The sequence below is a fragment of the Tursiops truncatus genome, chromosome 2 (genome assembly GCF_011762595.2).
Source record: "Tursiops truncatus isolate mTurTru1 chromosome 2, mTurTru1.mat.Y, whole genome shotgun sequence".
NCBI classification, from domain to species: domain Eukaryota; kingdom Metazoa; phylum Chordata; class Mammalia; order Artiodactyla; family Delphinidae; genus Tursiops; species Tursiops truncatus.
In genome coordinates this window covers 162,396,308-162,423,572 of record NC_047035.1, presented here as the reverse complement: position 1 = coordinate 162,423,572, position 27,265 = coordinate 162,396,308, and the positions used below count along the sequence as shown (strand labels likewise).

General features: G+C 39.7%; 1 long non-coding RNA gene across 2 annotated transcripts; it reads right to left on the bottom strand.

The window, feature by feature from the left end:
* Positions 1–12,196: 12,196 nt before the first annotated feature.
* On the bottom strand, positions 12,197–18,177 carry LOC109549635 (uncharacterized). 2 transcript variants are annotated; one of them, XR_004525470.2, is made up of 3 exons: positions 18,044–18,177; positions 16,976–17,436; positions 12,197–14,084 (listed from the first exon to the last, which is right to left on the bottom strand). It is a non-coding gene; the product is annotated as an uncharacterized lncRNA (long non-coding RNA). The 2 variants fall into 2 exon arrangements; XR_002175981.3 differs by having other exon boundaries at positions 16,976–17,076.
* Between the last annotated feature and the right edge of the window lie 9,088 nt (positions 18,178–27,265).

Sequence of the window (27,265 nt, the reverse complement as noted above, 5' to 3'; positions counted from 1 at the left end):
AGCAGGAAACGAGTAATTTGAGGAGAGTTTAATAAAGTGACTACCTACAAAGATGGGAAAGCATGTAGGGAATCCACATGAGTGCAGTACCCCATGGTTAGTAAGAGCAGAGCCTTGGCACCCCTAGCCTGGAGGGTGGGTTGTGTTGGTGAAAGGTTTCCAGAACCTAGAGACAAATGTACCACAGGAACAGACAGGCTGTGGGGAGAGGGCTGTGGGGAGAGGGCTGTGGGGAGAGGCTGTGGGGAGAGGGCCTGTCCTATGACCTTAGGTGAGGGAAGCAGCCAGTCTGCACGGAGGGGGCCAGAGAGAACATTACCTTGGCCTTATTCTTCTCCTGCCCTTTGATCTCCTGCAGGGGTTCCCCATTGTCCAAACCCAACTGGAAGCCTAAGGTCATGAGCACCTATGATGTAGTCCATGTGGGTCAGTCTCTCAGGTCAAAGTGCTAGAGAAGGGAGGAGAGCAGATCTGGAGGGGACATCCAGCACAGGCTGTGTGTGCAAATCCATTGCCCAAACCAAATCTGGCTTCTGTCAGGATGGCAGAGGGGATAAGGAATAGTGGGGAGCAATCCACAGTTCTACCTCGCTGGTGACCTCTCAGGCCCTAGGGGCTAACTCCATAACTTATTTTTGAGATAGAAATTTTTTGGCCATATTACAAGTACGTAGAAGGAATAGCTTCTGAATTTTCACTAACACATGATAAATTCCAAGCTCTGTAAGATGTCGAATAACTTATTTATTAAAGCATTAAAGTTGCCAGGACAACAGAATTTAATTTAGTAGTGTTTGATTTACACATTTGCTTTAATTCTTCTGCCAGAGCTCCTTGTTTAATTCTGTCTCCTTAGGTTTTACAAGTGTTCCTGCTAGGAGTAATTATGATATCAGTAATATCCACTGTTTTAATATTTTTACATAATCCAGTGCCTTGTTTTATCGGCCAGTACCTTTTGATCTCTTGTAATTGGTTTTATTCCAGGACATCTTGTTGCAACTGATGCTGAAGACAATCTTAGGTTTGTACGTTTAGTACTGAATGAATTCCTGTATTGATTCACACTTGACAGCTAATTGTTTGTGCATAATCTTAGCATTATTTTTGTGCCTATTGTTATTAATCATAGCAGCCCTAGTAATGCATTGTTAAATTATATGTTAAGTTGTTTTGAAGATTGTCATTTATCTTCTGCTATGAAAGCTTTCCTTAACTTCATGTTTATGAAATTTTTAGTGACAATCACGCTTTTTTATACTGTAATATTTTTGTGAGTTAGAGCAGGTATTGTTATTATATTAAAATTTGGTAAGCAGTTAATGCTTAGTACAGAACAGTCATAAATATATCTAACTATAAGGTGAAAATAAAAATCATCTTTTTTTCTACCACCTCAATATAACTTTGATTAATATATTGCTATATATCTTTCCAGAATTTTCTCCAAGATTTATGTATATTTCTTCTTTTAAAAATCTCACTGAAAGGGAGTCCTACTACACTGTTGGTGGGAATGTAAATTGGTGCAGCCACTATGGAAAACAGTATAGAGGTTCCATAAAAAATTAAAAATAGAGTTACCATATGATCCACCAATCTCACTCCTAGGCATATATCTGGAAAAAATGAAAACTCTTAATTAGAAAAGACACATGCACCCCAGTGTTCATAGCAGCACTATTTACAATAGCCAAGAATTGGAAGCAACCTAAACGTTCAACAGATGAATGGATATCAATAGATGAATAGATAAAGAAGATGTGAGATATATATATATATATATATATATATATATATATATAAAATGGAATATTACTCAGCCGTCAAAAAGAATGAAATAATGTCATTTGCAGCAACATGAATGAACCTAGAGATTGTCATACTAAGGGAAATAAGTCAGAGAAAGACAAATATCATGTGATATCATTTATATGTGGAATCTAAAATACGATACAAATGAACTTATTTCCAAAACAGAAACAGACTCATAGACATAGAAAGCAAACTTATGGTTAACAAAGGGGAAAGGGGTGGGGGAGGGATAAATTAGGAGTTTGGGATTAACAGATACAAACTACTATATATAAAGTAGATAATCAACAAAGTCCTACTCTATAGCATAGGGAACTATATTCAATATATTACATATATTGAACTATTGAACAATATATATATTGAACTATATTCAATATATTATATATATGAAAAGAATATATATATGTATAACTAAATCACTTTACTGTATACTAGAAACCAACACAACATTGTAAATAAACTATACTTCAATAAAAAAAGAGGTATCACTGAATATACTGTTCTCTAACTTGTTTTTTAACTTACATTATGAATTTCCTTTTTTATATTAAAAAACATACTTCTGTAATATCACTCTTAGTAGCTGTGAAGTACTCCACTATAGATGTAATTATAATTTATTTAAATACTACCTTGATTTCGATTTGTTCCTGATTTTTTGCTATTACATATAATGCCTTGAAAAAAATTATTATGTATTCATCTTTGAGCTCTTGTCCAATTATTTCCTTAGGACAGTTAGCTAGAAATAGATATTTTGGGCCACATGGTAAACAAAATGTTAAGGCTTTTGATACATATTTGCGGCAAATATTATAATTTTATTTTGCAGGAAGTATCCTTCCAGGTCATCTACTAATTTGCCTTAATTCAGTCATGAATTTGATAGCTTTGCTTTTGTAATTTTGGATAGTAAGACACAGATGACACTGATAAATTCTTGTTTTCATGACTAAATTTAACTTGGAGCATACAGTTAGTGCCCCTAGTTGCAAGCAGCAGAAATGGAACTAGCTGATTTAAGTAGAAGAGTAGTTTATTAAATAAAGGCAGCCCTCTGAATCCTTGGGAGAGTAGGAGACCCTGGTGCAAAGCTAAGCAGCCAGGAAAAATGATTGAAAACGATGGAGCAGAGCTGATCTGGTTAAAAAAAAAAACAAACCCACTTCCGGGACTTCCCTGGTGGTCCAGTGGTTAAGACTCTGCGCTTCCACTGCATGGGCGTGGGTTTGACCCCTGGTTGGGGAACTGAGATTCCCACATGCTACAAGGCCAAAAACGAAACAAAACAAAACAACCCACTTCTGCTGCCACAAAACACTAAATGTCATAGTTTCATGGCTGCCACTGCAGCAGACTCTGTCAATCCCCGTCCATAGCCCCTGGGCCCCCACTGCTCCTTCCATGATCATGGTTGCTGCAAGTACCTGTGATTCTACATGGGAAGGCTGCCTCTGGTGGTGCTCTGACCATCCCAGGAGGGCAGGCTGGATGTCACTGGAGTGTTAATGACCTCAGGACAAGTGACAATCGAAGGATGTATTAGTCAGCCCGGGCTGCCATAACAAAATACCACAGACTGGATAGCTTAAATAACAGAAATTAATTTTCTCAAAGTTCTGGAGGCTGGGATGTCCAAGATCAAGGTTTTGGCCGATTCTGTTTTTGGTGAAGGTCCTCTTCCTGGCTTGAAGACAACCACCTTCTTGCTGGGTACTCGCATGGCCTTTCCTCTGAGTGTGCATAGGGAGAGAGAGAGAGCTCTCAGGTGTCTCTTCTATTTTAAATTTATTTTTTATTGAGATAACTGGTTTATAACACTATATAGGTTTCATGTGTAAATTCTATTTCTATGTCTATATACCCTACAGCATGTTCATCACCAAAAATTTAGTTTCCATCCCTTGCCATACAGTTGATCACTTTTATCCATTTTGCCCTCCCCCCACCTTCCCCTCTGGTAATCACTGCTCTGTTCTCTGTAGCTACATGTTTGTTTTGGTTTGGTTTTGTTCGTTCCATAAACCGAAGCAATCCTGAGAAAAAAGAACAAAGCCTGAGGTATCACACACCCTGATTTCAAACTATATTACAAAGCCACAGTGATCAAAACAGCATGGTATTGGCAGAAAAACACATAGATCAATGGAACATAATTGAGAGTCCAGAAATAAACCCATGCATATATGGACAATTAATTTAAAACAAAGGAGCAAAGAACATACATGGAGAAAGGAGAATATCTTCAATAGATGGTGTTCGGAAAACTGGACAGCCACATGCAAAAGAATGAAACTGGACCACTATCACACACCATACACAAAACTTAACTCATAATGGGTTAAAGACGAATGTAAGACCTGAAACCATAAAACTCCTAGAAGAAAACATAGACAGTTTGCTGTTTGACCTCAGTCTTAGCAATATCTTTCTGGATATGTTTCCTCAGGCAAGGGAAACAAAAGCAAACTTCAACATATGGGACTGCAGATGTCTCTTCTTATAAGGACTCTAATCCTCTTGGCTCAGAACCCCACCCTTATGACCTCATTTATCCCTAATTACTTCCTTATTCCAAATACTGCCACATTGGGGCTTAGGGCTCCAACATATGAATTTTGAGAGGCACATACATTCAGTCGATAAATGAGGATAAATACTCCAGTAGCGAAATGCTGAGATGTGTTCTGCTTTGTCTCCTACAGGTCTCAGCAGGACTGAACCTTCAGTGTTCACAAGAGTAACCTGTTCACCAAGGTACGCTTGCTGTTTGGCTTTCTTCTGTTCTCTAACTTCCTGACCAGTGCTTCCAGAGATCACGGCCCCTACTTGTCTTCAGATCCTTATCTGGGGGAATCTGACTTGATAGATTATTTGGGCCAATGGGCTTATTTCGGAAACAAAGCTGCCGCTGACACTGCAGAAAGAGCATGCTGCACTCTTCCTGCTTCTTGTGCTCTGGGTCAGCATCTGGGAGAGAAGCCAATTTACCTGCCAGCATACTGGCTGCAAGGGAGCCTGGAAATGCAAGTATCTGGCAGTCAGTGGAGTTTTCAGGCTGTCAGACTCAGGGTGGAGGTTCAAATACTGGGCAGTTCAAAAGAACAATAAATGTCCTTTTGGAGGGGTCATTGCGTATTTTTGCTGGGTTACTCTTTTTTTCCAATACGGAAACAGGTTGTGTTCAGACCTGTTGGAAAGCCATTGTTAGTATAGAAAATACTGATGTTATTTTCTCATTCTTTATTCTTTATCATTCAGCCCCACTCTTCTGTTTGAATTACCGAGGGAGTAATAAGGCGTTTGCTGCAGTTCTGCAAAAATAGAAAATTATCTACTGACCACTCCTAGGCTAAAAGAGAAATGAAGTGAGAAATTCTTCTCCCCAGATAAACACCCACGGGATTTCAGTCCACAAGTTGGAGAACTTTTTTATAGAAGCAATTTCTCAGTCCTTTTTACACTAAGTTATACAGATGACTGTGGATCCTCTGGGGAAAATACTTAGCTCAGGATTTCTGAGAAGTTCTGATGTGGGAGCTTTTGGCCATCTGGGCCTGGCTAATGACTGTACACAGAACGTCTTGGGAGAGAGAGACAATTTGTTGGTAATGAGGAAACAGCACAGTAGCATTCTTCTTCCGCATCGAGCATGCTTATTGCAAGAGAACAAGCCGCATATTAATCAGTACAGATTTTTTTCAAAAGACCTACAGTAATGACTTGATTCAGGAATCTCCAAGAGCATAGGAATTCGATTCCCAAGAACCTTACTCCCAATCTTGCAGTGTTAATTTTTAAAATGAATATGCAAATATGCTCCCAATAAATGCATTACTAAACCTACCAATCCTAATACGCTGTTCCTCGTCTGTAGGGAGTTTTCTGTGGTCTGAGCAGAAATTCTTTGGAAGCAAGATAAACTGCCCTAGATATACATTTGCCAACAATACCATTACTTATTAAAGAAAACATTTTCAATATTTTAATATATACTTTACAAACTGAAAGGAAAAAAAGGTGAATCAACTATTCTGTCCAAGCTTAATGCCAGTTGTTTTGTTATATGTGTTTCTAGAATGTGGGTGGTTGGATAAGAGATCACAAAACATGCGACAGGAATTCCCAGTGCCTCCTATTTACCTCACAAAAATAATAACAGTGTTAACAGTAGCTACCAGTTATATGATACTTTATGAACACAATAAAATTAGCTACCATTTATAACGTGCTGCTCACATGTGTTCACATTTAGTCCTTATGTTACAAAAAACAAAACGACTTTGTGAGGTGCATAGAGCAGGTGTTATTCTCTATGAACTTCACAGACTTTCTCTGGCAGCCAACATTGTTTATTATCCTGGTGTCATGAAATAAACATGCAGGAATAGGTGTTGATTCATGAGAGGAAACTGAGGACAGTGTAAGGTACTAGAAAAATGTAGATAGGGGAACAAGTTTGATATTCATGGAGCCACAACCTACTCTGTAGAATATTCTTTCAAATCTATATGAAAAAAAAATCTGATAGTTTATTTTCTCATCTTGACAACAGTCCTAAAGTTTTACCTGACATTACCAATAGAAATTTATGAAGTTGAAAGAGACTTTTCCCAACTATCAATAGTAAAACACAAATTTTGGTGGTGCTGTGGGGAAGAACATCAGTGTCAAAGCTGTAGCCAGTGGGGTGGGTGGCACAGAAAAGGGGCAGCATGCATAGAGGCAAAACCAGGAAAGCAGAGGGGGGAATCCAGAGGAAGTAGGAACTTGGGGACTGCTATGGACTGAATATTTGAGTCCCCCCTGAATTCATAGGTTGAAGCTTAATCCCCAATGTGATGGGGTTTGGAGGCGGGGGTTTGGGAGGTGATTAGATTGTGAGGGTGGAGCCCTCATGAATGGAATTAGTGCCTTTATAGAGAGACCCCAGAGAGATCCCTCACCCCTTCCACCATATGAGGACACAGTGAGAAGATGGCTGTCTGTGAACAAGGAAGTGGGTTCTCGCCAGACACTGAATCTACCAGTGCCTTGATCTTGGACTTCTCAGCTTCCAGAACTGAGAAATAAATGTTTGTTGTTAAGCCACCCAGTCTAAGGTATTTTTGTGATAGCAGCCCGAATGGATGTAAAGAACATAGAGACTAGGAAATATGCAAGGTTCTACCACTTCTGTTCCTCATCCCAATAAATCCCCCAAATCTGGGAAAGGTCTCTGAGTAATTCCTTGTTAAAGGAATGGTTTTCAGTCAGTTTTATTAAGATCTCAGAGAAGGAGGGGATCCCAGCAGGCTGAAGGACATGGGGACATCCGGACAGCAGACAGCTGTGTAACATGGGAGAAGCTTGTGTTCAGAGGAGGTCAGCAAAGGGTGTGATAACCAGGATGTAAGACTCTGCAGTGGGCCAAGGCTGTACCCCTTGTTTTCTGTATTTTACTTATAGAGCCCCTGCTCCATTTGAGTCATTACATATAATATAAGTCAATATTGAATTGCTGCTTTCAAAACTTAGAAATTACTTCATCTTTATACTCCATTCCCTAAGAAGAAAAGCTTTTAGTCATATTGTAGAACAGCAGTTCTCAGCGCTGGCTGCCCATCAAAATTACCTGTGGAGCTTTTAAATATACAAGTGCTAGCTACAGATTCAGAATTTCTGGCAGCAGGGCCTTGGGCATCTGTATGTTTAAACAACCTCACAGGGATTCTGATGCACAGCCAGGGCTGGGCGCCACAACTGTAGAAAACCACTTGATAAAATTCACCAGAAGAGAAATAATCATTTTTCACAAGTTGAAGATCAAAATTAAATATGTCATTAGTTTTAGTGGAATCTATGCCAATGTAGCCTCGTCATGCTTTTAGTTGGTAAGTATGAGATCCATCATAACTGCTAACTGAAAATGTGAGAAAATGAAATAACGTCCTAGAAAATTGCACTTTATGCAAAATGCTGTTGTGCATTTCCTTAGCAGCAGAGCTGAAGCATGTATTAAAGAAAAAAGATAGGATTATAAAGAAAACATTTAGAATAAGATCCTGAGTTTTTTAAAGAATGCTCAATTATGTGACTCATAGAATGCTCACTTATGAGACTGGGTCCAAGTGACACCAATGGGTAGTCTGAAAACAAATGTATTTTTCAAATCAGTTGTTAAGAAGGGTCCTGATGTAGGACAGAAGCCGAACAGTCCTTGAAGCCAGTGGAGTAGTGAGATCCAAAATTGAAGAGCTGTCGCCAGCTCCAATAGTGTCAAAATAAAGTTAACGAAACAAACTCTTTAGAGGGTTTGTATAGGTATAATTTCAATTGATTGCTTTAAATTTGGCTGTATAGCACAAGACATAGCCCTTGTGAAATAAATGTTAACGTCCTTACCAGAATCCTTATAATCGCTATCAAAGAGCACCAATATTTCCATTTGGTTATAGCATATTTTGGTAACGTTGATTTACTTAGAGCTAATAGAATAATAACGTGTTTATTTTAAACTCCAGGGATAGTGGGAGGGAGGTGTGTGGTTACATGATATAAAAGCAGTGAAGACGAGTTTGTTTTTCAACTCTGGGAATTAGAGTTATGCAATTAAATGGCTGACATCCAGTATTTAGCTAGTCATTGAAAGCACCTGTCTCATGTTTGAAGTGCCCTGGCAGGTTCCTGGGTGTAACAGATTCAGAGAACAAAAGTCCCTTCTGGTGACAGATAGTTGATTTAATTACTAGAATACATTGTATATTTGGATATGTTGTGATTTTTATGCTGAGCATCACCCTGACAACTTGGAGATTTATGTTTTTTTTAAAAAACCTCCTAAGTAGGGTTAATTTTATGGCTGTCACTCAAGTTGAGCCAGGTGTATTTCCTCATTTGTTATCATCTCCTTTTCTTCCTTGTGGTTTAATCTTGCTGAGTGATGTCTCTCCAAAAAATTTGAGGATATCCCTATCATGAGGATGGCTGTAGCTACTTGACACTTTGCGCTTGACTGTTTGGAGTAATTTGACAGTAACACCAAGAGGAAAAAAGAGAGTGAGTCAGGGGTGGGACATTTCTAATTTTATCAGTTAATAGTTTACGAGATTCTAAGGGGCACTTAGAAGTGGGAGTCAGTTTAGATTATCTTCTCCCTCCTCTCGTACGTCCCATTTGTCCCCCCCAGGTCCCATCGATCCAGTCTGGCTGTTGACCACTTGTTGAGTGCATCCCAATTGTGGGGCCTCCTGCGACAAACCCCATTCTTTTTTTTTTTTTTTTTTTTTTTTTTTTGGGGTACGCGGGCCTCTCCCTGTTGTGGCCTCTCCCGTTGCGGAGCACAGGCTCCGGACATGCAGGCTCAACGGCCATGGCTCACGGGCCCAGCCGCTCCGCGGCATGTGGGATCTTCCCGGACAGGGGCACGAACCCGTGTCGCCTGCATCGGCAGGCGGACTCCCAACCACTGCGCCACCAGGGAAGACCCCATTCTTTTTCTTAAACTATGCCATTAGCTTCCTATCTGATTTCCCTGAAGTGGATCTTGTGGGTCTGAGCATGTTGCTCTGTAACAGTTAGGATCCTTTTGGTAGCCAGTGATTGAAAATGAAAATTGAAAACCAAAGTAGCTGATGGAAAAAAAAAAGGAATTTATTGCCTCATATAACTGAATTGTGCAGGGGTAGGTCTCAGGAGAGGCTTGACATGGCCTCAGAAAATGGACATAGTTTCCATTCCTGGCTTCTCTCCCAGGGTTGCTGCTGCCCTCCTAGAATGGCCTTATGAGACTTTGGAAACGGTGCTCTTCCCTGAAATAAGCATCTAAGTTATTACACTTTATTTCTCTGATTAGAACAATGATTACAAAGTTATTCTGTAAAGTTATACAGATTATTCTACCTGAAATCATAAAAATTAGTAATTAGCTCCAAGTTAATGATGAGAAAATTGAAGTCTGTACAATTTGATAATTTGTTGTAAAATAGGTAAACTTCTTGCCTTTGGTATGAACGCTTATTTGCTTCAATAACTTGTTTTCTATTAAAAAAAGGTTGCTAGATTTGACAGTATTTCTTGTAACTTTGTAGAATTTAAATATTTTAAAATATAGTTTACTGTTGAGAAGCTACATTCTTCAGTGGGGAGAAATATAATACCTTGGCATTTCATCTTTGAATCTGGAACATTTAAAAGTAACATGCATGTAAAGAGCTGCTAATTTTTTTAAAAAATTAATTAATTAATTTTTGCTGTGTTGGGTCTTCGTTTCTGTGTGAGGGCTTTCTCTAGTTGTGGCAAGCGGGGGCCACTCTTCGTCGCGGTGCGCGGGCCTCTCACTATCGCGGCCTCTCTTGCTGGGGAGCGCAGGCTCCAGACGCACAGGCTCAGTACTTGTGGCTCACGGGCCCAGTTGCTCCGCGGCATGTGGGATCCTCCCAGACCAGGGTTTGAACCCGTGTCCCCTGCATTGGCAGGCAGATTCTCAACCACTGCACCACCAGGGAAGCCCGAAGCTGCTAAATTTTAACAGCAGTTAATTTTCGTGCTGAAGAAATCCCTTCGACAACAAATAAACAGTGCTGTGGTGTGACAGCCCACGTGGAATTCCTTACAGGATCGTTTAAAGATTTAAGGGCATAATGCAGAGAAAGTGTAGATACCGTGCCTAAGCCCTCAGTCAATATTGGCTATAATTACTGTCAATCATTACTCAGACTTAGGTCATGGAATCCACAGCCTTTTCTCCTTTTGTCCTTCTGGTTCTCAGTGGTTGCTCTAGGATTCTATAGAGAAGAGCTTTGGACAAGCAATCTGGTTGGAAAGAGCTCTGTAGGACTTGGCTTGAAGCAGTGTTTGCACAGGAAGCTCATCCCTTCTTCACACTGGGATTTCGTGCTTGGGTATTGGGGTTGGGGGGAGGGCTAAGGGAGATGACAGTGGGAATGGGCACTGAAGTTTTCTCACTACATTACTGGGTATGTCCCTGCTGGTCTAAGTTCATCTCGGGCTCCTGGCTCTGGCTTTCTGAATTGTTTGCAGTCATCAGTAATCAGCTTTCTGTTCACTTCCATCTACTGGTTCCGTTTACTCAGATCTCTGACTTCCTTGAATCCCTAGGCTGTTGCCCCTTCCAGGTCTCTAGGAGCTGATCCACCCCATCCCCCCATATTTCTGGCCCGGCTCCTCTTTCCGCTTTCACTCTTCCCTCCCATTGGGGCGACTGGCTCTCTGATTCCTGAGAGCATGGGTGTCTCAGCGTATTCGCACACATTCTTCCCTCTGTCTGGAATGCCCTGTCCCTTCTTGACTGCCCAGCAAACTTCTCATCCTTTGAACACTCAACTCTGAGTCAAGAATGCCTTCCGCTAAAAACAATAATATAATAATAATATAATATATAATAATAATAATATAATAACCTATTGTCCAAGGCTTTGGGTGTATGGTCAAATAATTACATAATGGGATTACAAAAGCCAGTAGCAGACTCTGGGTTCATACTTTTCTTGCTGAACAGGCCTCTCCTACATATGCCAAAATAACAACAAAAGCTCCTATCAGCAAACTCAGGTGTTGTCCTGGTCATAGGATGGGACATCCCAAAGATGAAAGCTTTCATGGATGGGGAAGATCTTGGGCCTGACTTCCTAACCTGGTATCCAGGTATTATAAAGAAATTTCAGCTCATTTCAACATTGAACAGTGGGTAAGAATTCAAACTCCAACATCAGAAGGCTTGAGTTTAAGTTCAGGTTCTTACATTGATCAGTTGTGTAGTTTTGGGCAAGTTGCTTACCATCCACATACCTCATTTTGCTCCTCTGTAAAATGGGTCTAATAATACTGCTAGTGTAGTAAGTTATCAGGAGAGGAGTAAGTTAACCAATATACGTGACATGGTTAGATGAGTGCCTGGCATATCATAAACATTCTAGAAGTGTTAGCTAATGCTATACCAGATTCAGGAATGCTTGGGGTGGGGCCCCTGGTGGGAAATCCGTAAATTGTGTAAGAACACCCGTGCATACTCCTGAACAATTACTGGAGATCTTCAAAACTGCATCCCTCTATTCTAAGTAGTTTTTAAGTTCCCTCTGCCAACGGAAGGTACTTAAAAGGCATTATTAGTTATAAGGCGGGGTGGGGTGGGGTGGGGAATAATTACAAAGGAAGAAACTTATTAGAGAGCAGTGCCCAGTTCCTTTCCAGAAATGTACCTATTCTCAGTCCTCAGAAAGAGGGGAAAGTTGAATTCTGAGACAGTAATTTGGAAGCATTCAGATATCACATCCCTCAAACACTAAAATATAGCTGGTTAATAGAAAGGACACATCTATTCTATAGTTTTATTTACTTGCTAATAAAATCAGCATTTTATTTCATTCTATAAGCATCATAATAGTTATTGTATGTCCTATGAATACATTTCTATATCAGTAACAGTTTGGACTCCTAGATTTTTTGTTCTTAATGAATGTCTTCCTAATTATCCTTTAAATGTTTAGTATAAGCAGATTATGACACTCAAACTGCATTAAGAGATTAATTACATGGTACAATCCACTTCTAATAATCAACAGATGGATCACTTGTGGTTTAAATTAGCCTTGAATAATTCTGCTTTGCAAATTCTTATCAACTAATCTGAGAGGGTACCAGATCCAGGATCTTTTGTTATCTTTTCAATCAATTAATCACCAAATATTGAGTGCCTATAATGGGCCAAGCCTTGTGCTGGGGCAGTAAGATGAATTATCCACACTATCCCATCACTCAAAGAGTTTATAATTTAGTAGAGGACATTGCTTCATTTTAGCCCTGAAGCAGAAAGACCTTTTAATCCAAAACATCTCAATTCTGGGATGATGTCTGGCATTTTGAAAAATTTCAAAAGGGTAACTTGATTTATGCTGTTCTTTTGCATCAGACACAGATGAGAAGCTGTGATGTAGGGAAGAATTCTGAGCAGAGGAGCAGAATGAGAAAAATGGACCATTTAGAAAACCCTTCTAAACTGTTGGATTAGTTTCCTAGGGCTGCCTAAACAAATTACCCCAAAAGTGATTGCTTTAAAATAGCAGTTATTCGTTCTGTCACAGTTGTGGAGGGCAGATATCTGAAATCAAGGTGTCAAGCGAGCCATACTCGTTCTGGAGGCTCCAGGGGGAGAATCCGTTCTTTGCTTCCTCCAGTTTCTGGTGGCTCTCAGCATTCCTTGGCTTGTGGCTGCATCACGCCAATCTCTCCCTCCCTGTGTCTCCTTCTCTGTGTCTTCTCCTTCTCTTATTAGGATACTTGTCATTTGATTTAGGGCCCACCCAGATAACCCAGGAGGATTTCCTCATCCCATGATCTTTAATTACACTGGCAAAGATGCTTTTTCTAAAATAAGGTAACATTTTCGGGTATTAGGGACTAGGATGTGGATGTATCTTTTTTGGGGGCCACCATTCAACCCACTACAGTTGTCTTTACAGTATATTTTCAACATTTTTATGACTGTTCTAAATCTTCAGAAAAATCTCACGTACCCTGCTAAAATACAGATGCCAGAATATCTCCTCTAAAACAGTAATTTTGAGCTTCTCTGTTATCTCTCCACTTGTATGAATAATTAAAAATTCATTACGTATCCACCAAACACGTTTTTTTAAAAATTTTTTTTGGTACGCGGGCCTCTCACTCTTGTGGTCTCTCCCGCTGCGGAGCACAGGCTCCAGATGCGCGGGCTCAGCGGCCATGGCTCATGGGCCCAGCCGCTCCGCGGCATGTGGGATCTTCCCGGACCGGGGCACGAACCCGTGTCCCCTGCATCGGCAGGCGGACTCTCAACCACTGTGCCACCGGGGAAGCCCCCACCAAACACGTTTTAATTTCATAAATATTTTGCAGCTATTACATTTTACGTGCATTGCTATTATAACATACATTAAACTTGGAGAAGAAATAGATTTGTAAATCATATAAGGAATACAAATTCCCAAACTGTGACACGTCTTAGCTAGAAATGACAACTATTTTTATACCACACTTGTGACAATGATGCTGAGGCACTGGGATTTTCTTAAAGTTTCAGATCACATATGTGCTCTCTGGTCATGGAGAAGGACAGGAGAAAGCCATGGAAAGTCTTACACGACAACTTCCAGTTTCCAGTTGGGCATGTAAGGAGCTAGAACGTCATCACTCCTGTCCACACAACAAGAAGAAAGCCGAACAAACTAAAATCGACAGCTCTTCTTAGATTCATCAGAGAATTGACATCACAGGGCAAACCACTGTTCCTGAAGTTGGAGAGACAAATAGGCAGATACAGATAATTACAACTTACCAGAGCAGATGCTTGTGAACAGAAACTGTAATTGATGAATCGCTGGGGGCTCAGTGGGGACTTGGCCGAGAGTTAAAAACTTCAGGAGGACCTTGTCTTAGGAGGGCCCCAAACTTCTGTGAGTTTTACCTCCAGGAACCCTACCAGGTTCTCACAGTGAAGATCAGAGAAAAATCTCCTTCTGCTTCTGGTAGGGGAGGGGAAAAGGGGCCATTTTGGAATAAGCCAGAGCATTCTGTTCTTCTTAATAAGACCTGAAGACCTGGCTCTGCTTTACCAGAGCCTAATTTCCCCGAAGAAGGGAAAAACTCAACTTCAGCTTACTCTAGATGACTTATATTACGTCTAAGTAATGTAAGGGGAGGTAGGGGAATATGAGAAATACTTGGGATGGTCACAGCCGAAGAGCAGAAGCTCACTAAAAGACTGAGACCTAATCATGGGACTAGAGCATGCTTCCCCTCCCCCATACCTTACCATCACATCAGTAGGACTTCTATAATAACAGGGGAATGCTACTGAAAGAAGTGTACCTCTCAGACCTTATTTAAGAAGTCTCTAGGGAAACCCAAAGACAACAGGGGAGACAAAACAAGGACATCAGGGAAAGTTTCAACCTCTGACACCTGTGGCTGAAGAAGGAATCAGTGAGTTTGAAGAAATGTTGATAGAATCTTCTAAAACAGAAGTTCAAAGAGAAAAAAAATGAAATAGACAAAACAAAATATCCAAGAACTCTGGGACCACTACAAAACACATAACATATGTGTAATGGGAGTACCAGCAAGAAAAGAAAAAGAATGAAACAGAAGCAATATTTGAAGCAATAATGACTGAGAATTTCCCCAAATACTGTCAGATGGCAAACCACAGATCCAGGAAGCTCAGAGAACACCAAGCAGGGTAAATGGCAAAAAACCCCATATCTAGGCATATTATATTCAAACTGCAGAAAGTTGAAGACAAAGAGAAATCCTGAAAGAAGCCAGAGGAGAAAAACACCTTACCTATAGAGGAACAAAAATAAGAGTCCCATTGGAAATCTCTTCAGAAACCATGCAAACAGAAAAGAGAGTGGAGTGAAACATTTAAACTGTCAGAAGAAAACCCCAGCAACCTAGGATTCTGTATCCAGTGAAAGTATCCTTCAAAAGCGAAGGAGAAGGACTTTTTCAGACAGTCAGAGATTGAGGAAGTTTGTTGCCAGTGGACCTGCCTTGCAAAAAATATTAAAAGAAGTTCTGTAGAAAGAAGGAAACCGATATATATTTCAGAAACTCAGGTCTAAATAAAAAAGGAAAAGTGTTAGAGAAGGAATAAAGGAAACTAAAATAAAACATTTATTTTTCTTGTTCTCAGTTGATCTAACACATAACAGTTTGTTCAAAATAATAACAGCAACAGTGTATTCAGTGAGTTTAATTTATGGATGAGTAAAATGACTGACAGCAATGTTATAAGGGGTAGAGGGGAAGAACTGGGAATTCTCTGTTGTAAGTTGTTTGCACTACCCGAGAAGTGGTATAATGTTATTTGAAAGAGGATCTGGGTTAGTTGTAAATGTATGATGCAAACTCAAGGGCAACCACTAAAAAAAGGTTGTAGAAAGTATAACTGATATGCTAGGAGAGGAGAAAACAATGGAATCATATGAAATGCTCAAAAGAGAAAAGAGTGAAAGACAAAAAAGGAACTCAGAACAAAGGCAACGAATAGCAAACAGTTACAGATATGGTGGTTATTAACCCAAATGTATTGAAAATCTTTTTTTGATTTTTATAATAAAAAATACTTGATTTTTATAATCAAAGCCACTCCCTAGTGGGGTGATTAAAAGCAAGGGCTGCAGCCAGACTGTCTAGTGTTCTGGGACTTTCTCTTCTTTTTTTTTTTTTTGGCTGCATTGGGTCTTCGTTGCTGTGCGCAGGCTTTCTCTAGTTGCGGTGGGCGGAGGGCTACTCTTCGTTGTGGTGCGTGGCTTCTCATTGTAGTGGCTTCTCTTGTTGTGGAGCATGGGCTCTAGGTGCGCGGGCTTCAGTAGTTGCCACACACAGGCTCAGTAGTTGAGGTATGTGGGCTTAGTTGCTCTGCAGCATGTGGGATCTTCCCGGACCAGGGATTGAACCTGTGTCCCCTGCATTGGCAGGCAGATTCTCAACCACTGTGCCACCAGGGAAGTCCCTCTCCTATTTCTTAAACTCCCTCTGTCTTAATCATCATTTGAAAGGGTAGAAGAATAGTACCAACCTCATAGTGTTATTGTAGGGTTTAAATGAGATAATATATAAAAAACCTTTAGTACAGTGCCTGGCACATGATAAATACTCAGTTAATGCTACCTATGATTATTTTCTGACAGAATTAGAAAAAAATGTTTAAGTATCTACTATGTGTAGACATAATATAGGTGATAATCTGATACAATTTGAACTGTGTTTATTTCATTAAGTAAAAATACTACATGACATATGCATATAGAAAGTTAGAACATACATCAAAAATGTGTGTGTGAGAGAGAGAGGCAAGAAAAAAGTCTACCATTCAGCAACAACCATTGTCAATACCTTGATAAACACCCTTTCAGATTCTTCTGATGCATATAGACATAAACAATTTTTAAAGGGAATTATTAAGGATGTTCTGTTTTGTCTGCTTTTACATTTTACATTCAGTATATCTCTAATGTCTTTTTATGTATAAAGACACATTTTTAAGTTTTAAAAGTGTGCACTAATTTTTATCAGAAGTATTAAGATTTTAAAGTCACTTTTGCTTCACTGTTTTATTAAATAATGGGAATGTAGAGAGATGCAAATGGGAATTACAAAACAACAGTTCACTCACCAGAAACAGAAGCCACCGTAGACCAAATCTCTGATGCCTCTAGCGAGTTTCCCTGGGAATTCAAGCAGCATCAGAAATATAATTGAATTTTCCATTTTCAGCTAAAATGTTGAAAAGTAAAAAAAAAAGAAAAAAAGACAAAATGAAAGGTCTACACAGGCCAGACATGAGAATTTTCCAAATAGCAAAATCTATTGCATATACTGCTGGAATTTTTATGAAAGCTATTTATGTGTTGTAGGGTCTGAGGACAATGGAGCAGAAAGAGAAGTTGAAATTCTGTATGTTTAGGTTGTTGGTTAACTTTGAGGAGACCCACCCTCCTTCATTCCCTGACCATCGGGAGTTTCAGGGACCTGTATTTCTCCCCCATCAGCTTTTGACCCGGGGTTTTAGCAGTCTCTCTGGGAGCTGGTGACCTCTCCACACCCTTGGGCTCTTGTTAGCAGCTGGAACAGGGCCTGTGGGATGAGAAGCTTGGGTGTTACTAGACACATTCTTTAAAATGTGAACGAAACAAAAGCCCACACCCTAAAATCTGTCCTGAAAACTGATCATTACTTCCTCTTGGTTCCACTTTTCTCTAAGGGAGCAAATGAGGGCCCATTTGAGTGACAAGTGGAGCTGCCAGTTTGAACTGGTGGGGTAGAGCCGGGGGACCCGGAATAATGTTAGGCAGCGGCCTCAAAAACAAAGCACCTTTATGCTTTATGGAAGAGTTTTCTTGTTAAAATAATATTTATTGTAGAAAATTTGTACAATATTTGCGAAATATAGATGGAAAGGAAAATGTAAACCAGCTATAATCCCACAGCTGCGGGCGGACGTTTTAGTATACACCAGTCCAGCATTTTCTGTGCACATTTACCTATATAAAATGAACAAAAATGAGATCATAGTGAACATATGTTTTTATAACCCGCTTTTTTTGCTTAACAAAACATCAGGAACATCTTTTCATGCCATTAAACACTCTTTAACATTATGTTTTACCTTTTCACTTTAATTTTTACAAGGTACTCCGTTACAGCATTAAGTCTCTGTTTTGTTTTGTTTGAGCTTTAATACCTGTTTTTATTGGACGAAGCTGCTGTAGCAGCAGCAGGAGGGGCTCAGCTTTCTTTTTTATATAAGGAAGGTGCTTTCCTTCTGCCATCTCCATGTGGTCAGTTCCATTCATTTCATTTCGTTTACATCACTCACGCTGAAGAGCACTTACTTGCTCTGGTACCTACTGCTAATGGTCACGGTCTGAACCTCGCACGGTCTGAACCTCGTTGTAAAAATGGTTAAGAGCAGACTTATTTGTTTGGTGAGTCATTGTAAATGAAAAGGGAAACCACCTTCCTGAACTTTCCCTGAGATCTCAGGATGTAGTTTTGCCACAAGATGTCTTTTGCTGCAGTGTTTCCAACAGGAAAAGCTATTCTGATGAGCTTGAACCTGTAGTCCACTGAAAAATCATAATGATGACCAAGTAAAAATGAAAGAAAAAAGTGTTGATTACTTGAACTGCTAGCTCAGTTTCCATTAGAAGAGGTCTTTATTTCTTCACTCATGAAAATCCTGCCCAGCAATTATTTTCTCCTTATGCGAAGCCTTCCCATGGAGCTCATTACCAGGAGCTCAAGTACATTAATCAACGGAATTGATTTGTTCATATAAAGCAAAACATATTCTGCTTTTGTCAACTACGTAAATGGCATTTGCCCTTGATGCCTCTCTGTTGATTTTTCCAGGCATTTGATTTTTATGAACTGCATTTCTGGGCCTGGTGACTTCAGCCCCGTTGTGGTTCAGAGCAGCACGCCGGCCTCCCAGAGTTTCGCGGGCCCTTTTTTCTTTGTTTGCGTCTGTAATCCCGGTCGGAAGTTCCTGCGCAGAAGCTCCCTCCCACGCATCACGGTGCCCTTCCTGATGCTGTTCAAGCTCCCTCGTGCACTGTGGTTGCCACACGAGCCTCTTCCATCGCGGTTTACTTTCCCATCTTTCCTTCCTTCCCTTTCACTTTATTTCTTCCTTCTCCATCTTCTGTGCTCTTCTTACCTTCCTCTCACTCACCTGCACCTGCCCTCGCTGCCTTTTCCAGGCTGCTTGTCCCCAGGTTGACGTCGGCAGAGGGTGGTGCTATCCCGGGTTTAATCACTACCGAGGGGAGCCCTTAAGACCAAGTAAGCACTCACCCCTGCCCCATTCTTTGACCTGACCCTTTTCGTGCTACCTGCTTTCTGTCTTAGGTTGAACAAGTATTATGCTCTCCAAGTGGCCACCAGTGGCTATTAAGCACGTGAAACGTGGCTGGTCCACAGCAAGAGGTGCTGTAGGTGTAAAACACACTGGATTTCGAGGTCTTCGTGTGAAAAGGAAGAATTAATTTTTAAAAATATCATTAATTAAAAAAATATCGATCACGTGTTGAAGTAATAATATTTTGGATAAATTAGGTTAAATAAAATAAATTACTAGAATATCTTCCACTTGTTCCTTATTACTTTTTAAAATGTAGCTACTAGGTAACTTGAAATTGCACATGTGGCTCACATCTGTGGCTCTCGCTCTGTTTCTCTTGGGCAGCACACGTACAAGTCTTTCTTTGAATGGTTGCTCAGAACTTGCCATTTTCCAAACGCTAAGGGCTCAGAGCTTTCTTTTGACGCCATTATGACTTCTTTGTTCTTATTTACTTTTGCTCCTTAGAAACGGGAATAGTATGTCTTAAAGACAAGAAAAAAATATATATATATACTTCTGCTAATTTATTTTAAATTTAATTTAAAAGGGAGAAAAACCCCCGTAGCCACATCTTATCCGTGGATAGATTTTGGTCTATAATGATATCCAGATTTAAAAAATGAGCCTAGCCCTTCTCTCATTTTTGTTCTTGAGCTTCCCTTAGTATTCTTGATGGGTCAGGCCACTAAATGCCTACTACCAGGTCCCCAGGCCCCACGTGATCTTGTCTAAGCCCCCGCCCCACTTCCTCCAGAGCTGCTTGGACCTGACTCTGGGACAACCAACAGGGAGACCAATGAGCCAGAGATATGAAACCATGAGCTGGGCCCATCAGCATGTTTTTCTGATCTGGAATTAGGAAAGAATAAGGCTGTTATTTGTAGGACATGAAGATGAAAAGATGCTAAGGGAAGCAATCGAGGCCATGTGTGGCTGTGGGCAGCCACACTTATAAGGAAAACAGTATGAGTAAACAGGATTTGTGAGCAGGGAAACCTATCTATGGAGAAGCATGTAAGATGGACAAGATAAGAGTGACAGTAAGCAAGTTGGTAATGACAGGGAGAAACAGACCTGTGGAGATCAGCTGATTTATCCCAACGACAGGTGTCTTAGTCTGATACGGCTGCTATAACTGAAATACCACAGACTAGATAGCTTACAGAACATCATTATGAGTTTCCTCTCATTGAGACTATTTGAGTAGCTCTCTTTTTCATGTAACCAGAATCTAAAGGAAGCACCACCTTCATTTTTCATAATTTTTAGAGTTAATGTCTTCTTTCCTCACTAAAATAGCTCTGAGCTTTAGAAACTTTCCAGCCCCTTCCCACTCGCACTTTTCTGTTAAGTCCACACAGAATTTTAACCAACCTACGCTAACCCTAGTCTTTTTTAATACTTAAAATGACCCTTCATCAATTGCCCTAAACCAAATAATTTGATATAACTTTAAGATTGTTAAATTTTATTTGCTTTTGTGTATATTAAGAGGAGGATGATCTCTTAATTTTGTCATTGAACATACTTGCAATTCTTGCCAAGCAGGTTAGAATTCTGCTTTCCTTTGAAGTTCACAATTGGTGCTAATTAGTGAGTCAGAGCCTTGGTGTAAAAAGTATAAGAACTTACTATAAGGTGTCAAATAAAAATTGTCTCTTGCCATCAGCCTCTACAAGGATGAGGTCAGTAGCCACTGCATTTGCTGACTTTCAACACACCCTGAAAGGAGTTCAGGGCAGAGATCAGGAATGAGGCCCTCTGTGCTCTGGGAAAAACTGGCAGAACAGGTCTCCAGACAGATATTTTCAAGAGAAGATTTTATGAGCCCACATTCTTGCATCTTCTCCTACCTAGAAAAGTGCTAAAGTCATTAATGGAGGCGTCTGCTCCTTGTGACTAGCAGCTAGCCTCTGCCAAAATGCATGCTTGACTGCACATACCCCCATCACTAAAGTCATATACAATACTGACTTTCCCCCCTACCTCTCTGGAGCAGTTCCTCAGAGCTATCTGAGAGGCTGTATCCCAGGCTACAGTCCTCATTTTGCCCTGAATAAAACTTAACTCACAACTCTCACGTTGTCCATTTTTTTTCCATTGATGGTTTTGACACCAACAAAGGGACCCAGAGCAGACTTCTCTCCTTTGCCTGAACTCTGCGAAGAACCAGAGCCTTGGCACCAGCAGAAGCCCTTGGGCCCATCCACCTCCGCAGAGAATCCAGAGGAATTTGGGTGAGTCTCTCCTGGTTCTCAGATCTCCTGTATTGGTTGTTGATCCTGAGTTTTATTTGGTGGTATATAATAAGTACCTGGTCCCTCAGTTGAAGGATACGGGGGTGGGGGGCGGTTCGAAAGACACCCAGCAAATGTCCGTCCAATTGAAAGATGCCTGACGGGGGTGCTGGTTGAGACAGTGGGGAAATACCCACACCGTTGAAAGATTCTGGGGGCGGGGACTGCTTGAAAGACACTGGGGTTTGCTGAGTTGAAAGACACTGAGTGGTCTGGGCTGAGTGGTTAGGTAAGAGGCTGCTCTGATGCCTTTCCTCAGTTTGGCTGCCTTAACAAGATTTGTTGGAATAAAAGTGAAGGTATTACGTGAAACCTTTGCTCTGAAGAAGAAGGACTAGACTCCTCCTGGTCAATTACCAATTACAGCTTTCTTAGGCAACTGAGAAATTTATGGGAACAGTGAAGGCAGAGTCCTCATTCTGTGCAGTGGTCCCATAGGGAAACCCGCTCATTAATTGAAAGACTTGCTCAACCAGAGGTCACGCATAAGAACTGGCCATTCAGTGATCTGAGCACCCACTGTGGTCTTAGACCACCGAAGGAAGAACTGAGCCCCAAAAGAGGGCTGAAATGACTCTAGAGTGATGCTTAGAGGAGTTAACTCACAAGCAGCACGCTGGCCCACCACACAATTTCATCTTTAAATTCAGCTTTGAAATGGGAAATAGAGACCTCAAACAGGGAAGTGAGGGGTGTCAGAAAGCTAGCCTCTGACTAACACCCCAGCCAGGTTTATGTATGTACAAAACTTATACTTACAAGTACTCACTTAATTGGAAATTAAAGGAAAATTTTGCCCTGAAAATGGACAAAATGGGCTATTTTATTGCATTTGCAGTTGTTAGAGAAAACAGGCTTGAAAATAATTTTTTTTCTCCAGAATTCTGACCCTGAGGGAACAAATCCTTCTAGAAGAACTTGCTTTTCTTTCCCTGCACCTTGAGACCAGGGTTCTCAGGACCACTTATCTTATCTAGATCATCTCTAATTCCTGAGACAGAGGGAAAAAGGGGGAAAAGGCCTTTTGAAATTTAACTTATTCCAACTGTTATAAACTAGTGAGTTTTATATTGTACTACTTGATCCTTGACTAAGTTTAGAAAATGTAGCCATGACATCTCTGGTTCTATCTGTCTACATGTGTGCATTATGTATATGTCTTTACCTTTGGATGGTATTATCAAAATTAATTTGTAATTGAGTTCTACTTAATTGGCTTAAGGAAAATTAAGCACTGATATAAATTCTCAGAAATATAAAAGGAAGCTGACCAGAATGAATTTCAGGTTCACGTGAACAGGGAAATATTCAGTGTTAAATTAATACCAGATATTAAAGTTAAAGCTTGTTGATTTAATAGGCATGTCTTTAAAATAATCAACATTAAGTATGCTACCTTTATTTTACCTAGGTTTAATAGAAGTCAAATGGGATCTTATTATATGTCTTGCAAATTTGTCAGCAAGAAAAATAACTTGATACAATGAAATTTTTTATAAGTAAATTAAATGTAAATGAGATAAGAACTCTTTAGGAATAGTTATATTTTAGGAATGTCTACTTAAAAATATTCCCTCCACAGACTTCCCTGGTTGTCCAGTGGTTAAGACTTCATGCTTCCACTGCAGGGAGCGTGGGTTCAACCCCTGGTTGGGGAACTAGGATCCTGCACGCCATGAGTCATGGCCAAAAAAAAAATCCCTCCAGATATTTGGTAACTTGAAATTTTAGAGTTCTGCTAAATTAAGTTAAATGGAAATTTATTGAATAGCTAGATCATTCTCAAATAAAATAAGATATTAAAACATTAATTACTGAACATTCCCTTCCTTTTACAGAGAAACTAATGATATTTAGGATTATTATATTAATAAATATGTTTGGTGCCACACTGAGATATTTTCTATTAGAAAGCACATGTTTATAGAAATTATTATTGGTATTTATGTTTGCCAGTCTACAAAATGCTAATGTAAGACATAGTTCGTAATTGCTTACTTCTTAGTTTTCACTAGAAAGTAAGGTTTTTAGGAGTTGACGATTCTAATTTAAATACATAATTAAAGCTACTAGAAATAATAAAGGAAACATTTTGGTATACAGTAGCAAAGTAGGATGTGTGCTTTTAATTAAAGAAGGTATGAGGAATGGAACTGCATTTTGTTAAGGGAAAAGAAGGAGTTTTGTCCTAGAGCTGGTTGTTTGTGGATGGAAAAAAATAAGGAACACATTAACATGCATACAGAAAGTGATGGAAAGTTTATGGAAAGGGAACCCTTAGAAAAGAGTTTTGTGCATGATCAGGATTGGCTAAGTTTAGAATAAATTTAATTGAGTAAATGAATTTTTATAGTAAGCTGGTGCAAAACCTGAATTTGGTTTTTCTGTCTGTTAAGAGGACAAAGTTTTCTTAGGCTGTGAATCTGCATTTGATAACAGATTGTAAAGTTTCTTTTACCATAAATTGTAATCTGTTATAACTTGCCATATTTGCCTTTGAAATCTTTTACTGTCACCTTGGTTAAGGGAATAAGTATTGTTTCACAGTGACCTATGATCCTATTTGACCAAGTGTTTTAAACCTTCTTGATATTTTGACAAACTTCCAAAATCAAATTCTTTTTTTTTAATGTTAAATTTTTAATTTTTAAAAATTTATTTATTTTATTTATTTATTTTTGGCTGTTTTCGGTCTTGGTTGCTGCGTGCAGGCTTTCTCTAGTTGCGGTGAGCGGGGGCTACTCTTCGTTGCAGTGCGCGGGCTTCTCGTTGCTGTGGCTTCTCTCATTGTGGAGCACAGGCTCTAGGCGCACGGGCTGCAGTAGTTGCGGCACGTGGGCTCAGTAGTTGTGGTTCATGGGCTCTAGAGCACAGGCTCACTAGTTGTGGCACACGGGCTTAGTTGCTCTGTGGCATGTGGGATCTTCCTGGGCCAGGGATCGAACCCACGTCCCCTGCATTGACAGGCGGATTCTCAACCACTGCACCACCAGGGAAGCCCCAAATCAAATTCTAATCAAGTCCTTTGACCTCTAGCTAACATTGGGATGCTTCAAAAGGCCCCCAAAACATCCCAAAGAGAGATGTTAAATTAATTGGGTTCATTTGGTACATTAAATTACATTGGAAGTGTTGTCAAATGAGTAATAAATCTTAGGTTATATTGTATGGTAAATGTTATTAATATAGATAGTCTAGAAATTATATGGAATTCCAAAAAAATCTGGTACATCCTGGTAAAATGTTATCAGTCATAATTCTAGTTATTATTTTAAAATGTTGTCTGTCACAGCAGTAACCATGTTGGTCTGTCAATTGCATTGTAATCAGATTTTTAACCGTGCCTCCTTAAGTCTTTTGTCATTCATAGACAGTTATGGTTTTACTCTGATGCCTTTGCAAAAATTCTTCCTATTCAAGAAGATTTATAGAAAGGACTTTCTGACAAGTTCAGGTTTCTGGTACCTTTCAGATCATACTGCTGAACTGGGTAAGAAATTACCCAGAATTAAAGAATTCTAATGGGAAACCTGATGGCTTCATAAAACTGTTAACAAAAAGGATTAGTTACATAGGACTGAGTGAACTGGTGAATATGGTTATAACTTCTATGGTTTCTGCCTGAAATATTACTGGCTTTTAATCTGTGTTTTCCAGATGTAAGGAAACCCTTCTCCTCAAGGTAATTGTGACTTACAGCAATTTGGTAAATTGTACCTTTGTAAAAGGAGTTGAAACATTTATCTTTTCTCTCTACCTGATTTCCCCAGAGATTGGAAACTCTTAAATTCACAACAGCTTTATCAGATAAATTAGGAGGGCCACCTCCTAACAGGTGCAGGAATCTCAAGTAATTTGGGGGACTTGGAAAGGGGAGGAATTCACCTAAATCTGTGACAAACTCTTGGTATGGCTTTCCTGGCCCTCTTAAAAGTTCAGTCTGAGATTCCTTATAAAAAGTTCTAGCAAAGCCAATTTTAAAAAAGCCTATATGGAGAGGGCAGACAGCAGAAACAAGAACTACAATCCTGCAGCCTGTGGAATAAAAACCACATTCACAGAAAGACAGACAAAATGAAAAGGCAGAGGACTATGTACCAGATGAAGAAACAAGTTAAAACCCCAGAAAAACAATTAACTGAAGTGGAGATAGGCAACCTTCCAGAAAAAGAATTCAGAATAATGATAGTGAAGATGATCCAGGACCTTGGAAAAACAATAGAGGCAAAGATCGAGAAGATGCAAGAAATATTTAACAAAGACCTAGAAGAATTAAAGAACAAACACCTAGAAGAATTAAAGAACAGAGATGAACAACACAATAACTGAAATGAAAAATACACTAGAAGGAATCAATAGCAGAATAACTGAGGCAGAAGAACGGATAAGTGACCTGGAAGACAGAGGGTGGAATTCATTACTGCGAACAGAATAAAAAAAAAAGAATGAAAAGAAATGAAGACAGCCTAAGAGACCTCTGGGACAACATCACATGCACAAACATTCAAATTATAGGGGTCCCAGAAGGAGAAGAGCAAGAGAAAGGACCCAAGAAAACATCTGAAGAGATTATAGTTGAAAACTTCCCTAACATGGGAAAGGAAATAGCCACCAAAGTCCAGGAAGCACAGAGAGTCCCAGGCAGGATAAACCCAAGAGAAACACACCAAGACACATAGTAATGAAATTGACAAAAACTAAAGACAAAGAAAATTATTGAAAGCAGCAAGGGAAAAATGACAAATAACATACAAGGGAACTCCCATAAGGTTAGGGAACTCCCATAAGGTTAATAGCTGATTTCTAGCAGAAACTCTACAGGCCAGAAGGGAGTGGCATGATCTGTTTAAAGTGATGAAGGGGAAGAACCTACAACCAAGATTACTCTACCTGGCAAGGATCTCATTCAGATTCGATGGAGAAATCAAAAGCTGTACAGACAAGCAAAAGCTAAGAGAATTCAGCACCACCAAACCAGCTCTACAAGAAATGCTAAAGGAACTTCTCTAAGTGGGAAACACAAGAGAAGAAAAGGACCTACAAAAACAAACTCAAAACAATTAAAAAAATGGTAACAGGAACATACATATCAATAATTACCTTAAATGTGAATGGATTAAATGCTCCAACCAAAAGACACAGGCTCGCTGAATGGATACAAAAACAAGACCCATATATATGCTGTCTACAAGAGAGTCACTTCAGACCTAGGGACACATACAGACTGAAAGTGAGGGCATGGAAAAAGATATTCTATGCAAATGGAAATCAAAAGAAAGCTGGAGTAGCAATACTCATATCAGATAAAATAGACTTTAACACAAAGAATGTTACAAGAGACAAGGAAGGACACGACACAGTGATCAAGGGATCAATCCAAGAAGAAGATATAACAATTATAAATATATATGCACCCAACATAGGAGTACCTCAATACATAAGGCAAATGTTAACAGCTATAAAAGAGGAAATTGACAATAACACAATAATGGCGGGAAACTTTAACACCTCACTTACACTGATGGACAGATCATCCAGATAGAAAATTAATAAGGAAACACAAGCATCAAATGACACAATAGACCAGATAGATTTGATTGAGATTTATAGTACATTCCATCCAAAAATAGCAGATTACACTTTCTTCTCAAGTGCTCACAGAACATTCTCCTGGATAGAGCACATCTTAGGTCACAAATCAAGCCTCAGTGAATTTAAGAAAATTGAAATCATATCAAGTATCTTTTCTGACCACAACACT